The sequence below is a fragment of the Akebia trifoliata genome, chromosome 4 (genome assembly GCF_017979445.1).
Source record: "Akebia trifoliata isolate Shusen 1 chromosome 4, ASM1797944v1, whole genome shotgun sequence".
Taxonomy (NCBI): Eukaryota; Viridiplantae; Streptophyta; class Magnoliopsida; order Ranunculales; family Lardizabalaceae; genus Akebia; species Akebia trifoliata.
In genome coordinates, this window is record NC_141378.1 from 4,817,736 (window position 1) to 4,826,199 (window position 8,464).

The 8,464-nt window shown below is 35.4% G+C and overlaps 1 long non-coding RNA gene across 1 annotated transcript; it reads left to right on the forward strand.

The window, feature by feature from the left end:
* Positions 1 to 256: 256 nt before the first annotated feature.
* LOC147403175 (uncharacterized) lies at positions 257 to 4,614 on the forward strand. The gene is made up of 2 exons (XR_015177435.1): positions 257 to 2,998; positions 4,251 to 4,614. It is a non-coding gene; the product is annotated as an uncharacterized LOC147403175 (long non-coding RNA).
* The last annotated feature ends 3,850 nt before the right edge of the window (positions 4,615 to 8,464 follow it).

Sequence of the window (8,464 nt, forward strand, 5' to 3'; positions counted from 1 at the left end):
CACAATGGGCCCACTCTTCTCTAACTAGTTTTCTTTTTGGACTCAAGATCAAAAGGTCCCGAATCCTATTTTTTCGACCGGGCCATGCTGGGTTAGAGGCCCAATCTCCTTAGCGTGTAAATGAGGAGAGTAGGAGACGTGTACGACAGTGTATCGCGAATTTATTTCTTTCTTTATTTCGTTCAAGTTTGGTGAGTCGGGTTTAAACCTTTAGGGAACTTTCTAGTGTTTGTGGACCATTTCTATATCTGACATCATCTCAATGCACTATTTTCCTCGAGCGCGTAAATGGAAAGAAAAGGTTCTTGATTGGTCAAACCGTTAAAGAATGTGTCGATAGATACATTTTACGGTAATTTTGACATACCCCCATGTTTTGGTGAATATTAGAGATACCCATGTGTTTCAATAAGAGGACATACACCCTTTGACTACAGTATTCAGTTGAAGACCAACGGCCATTAAAATGCAAATTATTTTTAAAGTGACAAAACTGCCCTCTCGTCTTCCTGTGCATGAAACCCTAACTGTGAAAACACAGCTGTATCACCGATTTCAGGTAAGTTACATTTCAATTTTTTTTCTCTCCTAAATAATATGAAACTCTCTCGATCTTGCAGAGAAGATGAAAAAAATAAAAAATTAGGATTTTCGTTTTTGTGAACGACACATCTCGATCTTTGTCTCTGTCTGTCTCTATAAATAGGGTTTTTTGGTTCATCTGGGCTAATTGCAGCGTTATCTTGCAAAGTTGAGATTTTGGGCTGAATCATTTTGAAATTCTAGAGAATTTGTTGCCAAATTCTGGTCTATTGAGTGGGTGATTTTTTTTTTTGGGTTGAGCACCCATTAAGTTTATTTCCCAAAATGAATTTCATGTCTCCAAATTAAAGAGAACCCGAATCAGATCAGATCAGAAATCTCAAATCTCACACCTAACCATTAGAGAAAACTCCCTCAATTCAAATCATGTTGAGGAACCCATCTTTTCTTCAACTGGCTCAAGAGCCTTAGGTTTTTCCCCTCTTTAAACAATCTTCTACAATGTCAGTATGAAGTCTCTGAGATTTGGAAGACAGTACAAGTCTAGTTTGATGCCTTATAGGGTAATTTACTTTGCTATTTTAGATTTTTTTTTGCTAAGTTGGGGAAAATCTAGTAGGTGTTGAGTTTATGTAGGAGGAGAAGTACAAGTGGGTGAAAACGACTCCTTGATATACAACCAGAGATCCAGGCCGAGACCCAACCTCCATGGAACATGTCTCATCTATTGTCATATTTCCCTTGCAATGTATATTTCTTTTGTGTACTTTATTTATTCTTTAATTACATAATTATGCAAATGGATTTTTATGGGTTGATAAAGTTGACCGGGCTGATGAAGTTGAGGTGACTGGTTGGCATGTGAAGAAGAAAAAAATACTACAAAAGAACATCAAGGATTGGTTTTTATATGCATCAATAGGATGCAATGTTTTGTAGTTCACAACGATATTAATTTTAAAATCCGTGTTAATTATGATGTTCTTTCGTAGATAGATATCTTAGAACTGAATGAATGAGATATATTTATAGATGGTTTGAATTTTTGAATTGATTTATACAGGTATTTCAACATGTCATAGTTACAAACTTCCAATTTTTAGGGGAGGTGCCAATTTTTTTGTTGAAATTTTTAGTATGGTTTAGGTTTAAATAGAAATTGTATTAATATTTGTTGTTTAAATCTCATAAAAAGCATAGTTTGAGGGCATAGTATAACATTGGAGGACAAAAAACAATAACAAGTTGAATATAAGAGTATTCTAGTCTTTTTTTCAAAAGTCAAGATAGTTCCCAAATACCATTCCAACATAGAAGTACTTCTGAAGGCACTTCACATGGTTTGGTTCCCAAACGCGCATATCCTACCCCAGAGTACTTCTTCAGCTCCTGCAATTCAGTTCCAACTCTTTGGTAGAGTATTTATGGATTTGCTATCCGCAAAGAGACTTTTTTAGGCTCTTAGTTTCTACCAAGTTTCTGTTATTCGATTTTCAAATATCTAAGTTTCGCAGAACTTGATAGACTACAACGTCTATCCCTCAGGGTTGTCTTGGCAACTTAATCTCCTCTTTTGCTTTGTGGTGAATCTTAGTATAATTACCTTTCAAGGACTAAGTTAGGCTATGGTAATAAAATTGCATGTCTTGGTCTTCATCATCTAATTTTATGTAATTGTATTATGTTTGGACTTCCTCACATCTCTTCAGTTGAAAATCACAACACATAACTCTTCGAGACCTTGTGAAGAATCTTTTGCGCATGATGAGCATGTTTAGTATTAGGCCATGGTGTCTCTATTTCATCTAATTGTTAAAATACGTGTTATCTAGTTACATCATCTTGCTTGTTACTTGGGGTGAGTCACATCACTGTTCTGACCCTAGATTTCGGACATTTTTTCTTTTGGGGAGAATCCTGAGGACTTCATGATGGGAAAGCTTGGGAATTCTCTTTCCCGACTCCAGGATGATGTGATCTTCCTTGGGTCTAGCCAGAACATTATCCTTAGGTAATAAATATTTAGATTCAATAGTATCTTGTCTTCAATGTATTGATGGTACTTGCATCTACAGTTTTCTTCATGCCCTTGAACATGACACGCTTAACATTGGTGGGATTCAGTGATTAAATTTAGGTATATGTAATACACAGGTCCATGGGTAAGTAATAATACGTACTAAAGTTAAATTAAGAGTATAAAAGTTTATCTTATTTCTTCATTTAATCCATTGTAAGGGATGCTTTATTTCTTACTTGAACTATGAATTGAAATTCAAATCTTTAGCAAAATTATTTTCTTGTTTTGTCAGATGAATTCAAGGTTTTATCATAAGGAAGAAGACAATGATCTTATTTTTCCCACGTTTCAATCATGTCACTTAATTAAAGCTCTTTCCAGAATTCAGTAACTATGTCAAATGGAAACCGTGACCATTACTTGAGAATGAAATAGGTAGGGACCAGCTCCGATCTATATATAGACCAATGTCTAGATTAGAATTTGCACATATTGATCCACATTTGACATGGATCCATGAGTAATTATCCATATCTGACCCACAAAATTATATCTTAGTTAATCTACATTTGAAGCATATTTACATAGTGGCATGGATCCGACCAGACCATTCACCTAAAGCAACCCTCCAAATTTTATCTGGACACAATGCATCAGTTTCATGTACACGTGTCCAACCCATATTTAAACTGGAGGAAGGTGTGGATCAGGTCTGACATACACCATTTCATACCCCACTACGACTATTATTATTGCCACTATCACTACTAGTTAACTCGTTCATGACAAGCAATCACAATTTGACACGTATGTAGGATCACTGCCTAACAAAATTGGACTTTTAATGTCTTAGAGATTCTTCTCTTTATATTAGAAAAAGAAACAATTTTCTAATCATTGTGATTACAGAAAGAAAATATTGATTACTAAGTTTATTTTATTTTTTTTATAAAAAAAGCTAAAAGCAAAAGAGAAATCTATTGGTGTGATTTGATATATACAATGTGGGCATGCCCGTACAAGGTTCTGTTTAGTATAACAGGATGCCTAAAAGTTTGACAGCTTGCATGCTCAGCTGGGGAGAGAATGAGAGAAAACTTACTTTGAAGACAGCAAAGATTTCTCTTCACTTTCTTCTATTCATTTGAATTCTATAATACATTGGCTTTCTCCGTTTCAAAGAGCCAAATTCAATGTATCAATCATACCCCACTGTTTATAACATAACGATTACTGCTATTTTAATTTATATTCTCTGCTGCACATATTCTCATGCTTATTGGTGTCAGTAACTTTCTTGAACAATTAACTCAGTAATGCTCAATCCTAATGATCAAATGGTTCCTTTTATTTCACCGAAAGTTTGAGAGAAGTAAGCAACTTGGTTGTACCTTAATCAACACTTAGTTTAGTTAGTATTTTTTATTTATTGTACTACTTATCATAGTGATGACATGCTTCCCCAAGATTTGCTTGAAACTACAGAAGTATTTTTTTATATTGGTTTATGTAACTAATCACAATCCAAAAGCGACTATGAATGAATTCCATAGAAGCTTTTTACTGGCACACATTGAAAATATATTTATGAAATAGGCTTCATGTTGATTAGTGAAAATTCCAAGTATTTTTTTATATTTTTTATTTGGATAATCAAATGTGCTAAACTTACTATAATGTCACACAGGAATTATACATCCAATCCAAAATACTTTTTGGTTTTGAGAGCCTGAGCTATTGGTCCTCCCAAATAAAATATCTACCTTTCTTGATGGCGTCTTAGGTTGAGTATAACAACCTAAGATGTATGATTGTTTATTTGGATAATCAAATGTACGATCGTTTTGTATAACAAGATGCCTAAAAGGTAGACAGCTTGCATGCTCAGCTGGGGAGAGAATGAGAGAAAACTTACTGTGAAGACAACAAAGATTTCTCTTCACTTTCTTCTTTTCATTTGAATTCTATAATACATTGGTTTCCTCTGTTTCAAAGAACCAAATTCAATGTATCAATCGTACCCCACTGTTTATACATAACGATTACTACTATTTTAATTTATATTCTCTGCTGCACATATTCTCATGCTTATTGGTAGCAGTAACTTTCTTAAACAATTAACACAATAATGCTCACTTCTAATGATCAAATGGTTCCCTTTATTTCACTGAAAGTTTGAGAGAAGTAAGTAACTTAGTTGTACCTTAATCAACACGTAGTTTAGTTTGTATTTTTATTTATTTATTGTACTACTTATCATAGTGATGACATGCTTCCCCAAGATTTGCTTGAAACTGTAGAAGTTTTTTTTTTTATTGGTTTGTGTAACTAATCACAATCCAAAAGCGACCATGAATGAATTCCATAGAAGTTTTTTAATGGCACACCTTGAAAATATATTTATGAAATAGGCTTCATTTTGAGTAGTGGAAATTCCAAAAAAAATTATATTTTTTATTTGGATAATCAAATGTGCTAAAGTTACTATAATGTCACAAAGGAATTATACATCCAATCCAAAACACTTTTTGGTCTTGAGACCCTGAGCTATTGTTCCTCCCAAATAAAATATCTACGTTTCTTGATGGCATCTTAGGTTGAGAATCTGATGTTGACAGTTGTGTAGAAATTGAATGAGAAAAGAAACAAAAGACAAAAGAAGGTGAAAATCACTTAAAAGATTTTTGCATAAATTGCTAGAATTAGTGATTTGAATCGGTAGGTTGTATTTTGAAAAGGTGAAGATGGAATTTTTCTAAGAGAAGAAAAGTGAGGCAAAAGACTAGACAAACAAACAAAGGCTTTTGGGTTCAATTTCTAAAGCAGAGGACTGTAACACTTGTGCTTTTTCCTAAGTTTTACTAACATGGTATCATCTCTAACAATGTTCACTTGGATCAATCTTGACCATTGATAAAAAATCTAGATATTTCTAGATTCCCTACTATGTGTTCAGCTCAAATGGTTGCTCCTACTATAAATTGAAGTGAGTCTTCTTGTCATTTGAAATCAAAGAACAGAGAAACACAACACATACCCTTTCTTCTTAACAAAGAAGAGCGATGGGAGGTAACAACTGGCAGAGGAAATCTTCTTCTTCTTTTAATTCTGTTCTCAAGGTCTTCAAGTCTAGGAGGCCACACAACAGGGATGATGGGTTGGATGAAGCAATTTGTGTGCGAAAAGTACGTCCTAGTGACGAAGACAGAGGGAGATGGGTAGCTGAACCAGATATAGACAAGAAAGCCTCGGCCTTCATTGCTAAATTCTATGAAACTCGTGTTTCAGACCCCTGAAAGGCAAATAGTGACACCAGTTTGATATGTTGGCTGGAATTGCGATAATTTGACCAACTTGCTTTTCACCATTTGTTATGCTTCTTTGATTGTGTGATTATTTGAATTTTCTAGGTTGTAAATTACAATAATGGAAAGATTAATGTGTTTGTTTTTGTGCAAGCATGTTTCTTCTTTTTCTTAAATCACAATTTATCTTGTACCCTTTACTTCTTGAGTGACTGCAATTCACTGTGTTTCACACTGTGCCAATGTGGATGTGGAACCATGGGGTGATTTTCATCAAGATATGAGTGTAAGCATCTATGGTTCTATGCGCACCTCCACATCAGTGCAGTGTGAAATGCAGTGAATTTCGCAGTCACTCCAACACCACTCTTCTCTAATATACCGGCTCTAGCACATGCCATGTCAGGAGGGTATTTTGAGTATGCAGGGGAGTCAGATTATCAAGACACTGGTTACTTAATACCGGATAGATCAATCATAATACAGGTTAACACGTTACGATTACTAATATCTCATTTTGTATTATTTGTAACACATATTCTGCTCACTGGAAGAAATAACTAAAGAAAAAAAAAAACAAATTTGCTCACAGGATTCGGGGCCAACCAAACATGTGTTGTGTGTATTGAGGGCATCCTCAAATTTAACAAAACAACTCTCATAAGGCTGTACATATCACACAGTGCAGAGCCTACAAGCGCTGTGACAAAAAATTATGTGAGCAAAAAATCACTTGATGCGTACTGTGAAACGATAAGCAGTTTAGTTAATTTTTGACATGAGTCCCCGTGATCATGAGTTGCTTAAAACTACAATAATAATACCTAACTTTATTGAAAATTATTTAGAATTTTTTATATATATAGGTATAAATCTTATTCAAGAAAAAAAAAAAAAAAAACAAGAAAACAAAGGGATGAGGTCGACAGAGCTACCTCCTACAACAAAAGAAGCAGAATAGAACAGAGAAAAAAAAATTCTAACTCTCTTTCTCTCTCTCTCGCTCTGATCTTCCAAACCATCTCCCACCTAAACAGAAAATCCCGGAAGAAATCACCCTTGAAATCCTTAAACACCTTAGATCAAAAGAAAATTATCTAGTTATCGGCACCTAGAAGTCTAGAAAACTCTATAAACACAGTTTGATCCTTGCTAAGTAAAGAAAATGTAAAATTCATCCAATTCACACCTCTTGGGGAACCTGGCACACACTCAAAATGTATTAATGAGATGGGCTTCAAGTTGAATAGTAGAATTTCCAAATGTGCTGAAGTTACTATAATGTCACAAAGGAATTGTGGAGACCATTTTTGTCTCACCCTAAGATTGAGACATGTGTCCCAAAGAAATTGATGTCCCCTATGCATAGTACTGAGCCCGATCGACACAAACACTACGGAATCACTGCACATCATGGCAAATTCTTGTTCAAACCAAGCAAAAGAGACAAGAAATGACACTCAACCCTACTCTCACCCATTCAGAAGCACCCAAGTGGGAATGGTTAGCACCACTCTTACGATAGAGCAGACCAATGGTACCGAGCTTGATCTACACAGACACTACTGAATCAGTACACATCATGACAAACCCTTGTTCAAACCAACAAGAAACGGCACTTAGCCCTACTCTCACTAGTTCAGAACCCCTAAGTAATACGGTATGAATTGAGCATCCAAGTGGGAATGGTCAGCACCACTCTTACGATAGAGCAGACCACCAAGGAAGCACAATTTATAATCGAGCTGAAATGACTACAAGATGGGTTTGAATTAATTAACAGCTTAGTCTCAGAGTCTCATACATAATAAAACAATAAATTCAAGGCGATCTGAGCACCCTATCATGCCAAATCCATGCCATTAAATGTGATATCTAAAATTACTAATCAAATCTGGTGGAATTATGAAATTCTCTGACTCATCCACCCCTCAAACAATGAAATCACACTAATTAAGCATTAAATACACTGAGACACTATAAATCAAACTTAGCATTAATTACGTGTGGGCACAAACCCCAAAGGCAAAGTTAGCCGTTTCAATTCTACTCAACAGCCCGTTAACAATACATCTGGACTAGTGGTGTGGTGACACACGTCCTTGAAAATCGGTTATAAAACCCCCTCTCAAATGAGGGAGGGTTTAGAAATTTAAATCTTTCAAGACCTTCACCTTTCTGATAATCTTTTAGACTCTATAACCACAGTTCATCATCTTTCTTCCCCAACCTTCAAACTTCCATTCTTCTTTAGTTTTTCTGACTTAATCTTCGGAGAATCTTTGGCAGACACCACACCGGGGTCTCGTCCTTCTTGTCTTCAACTGTCCAGAAAAATTGAGGGAAAAGCAGTGGACAACCTCTTCATCGCTCTCAAAGAAAGTAGACCGTTAGATCAAGATCAAACCATCATAGGGAAATAGTTTACATCTCGAGGAGTGGAAGCCCAAAAAAGCTCTCCACAGGAATTATACATCCAATCCGAAAAACTTTTGGGTCTTGAGACCTTGAGAGCTACTGTTCCTCCCAATTATAATATCTACCTTTCTTGATGGCATCTTAGGTTGAGAATCTGAACTTTGTGGACAGCTGTGTA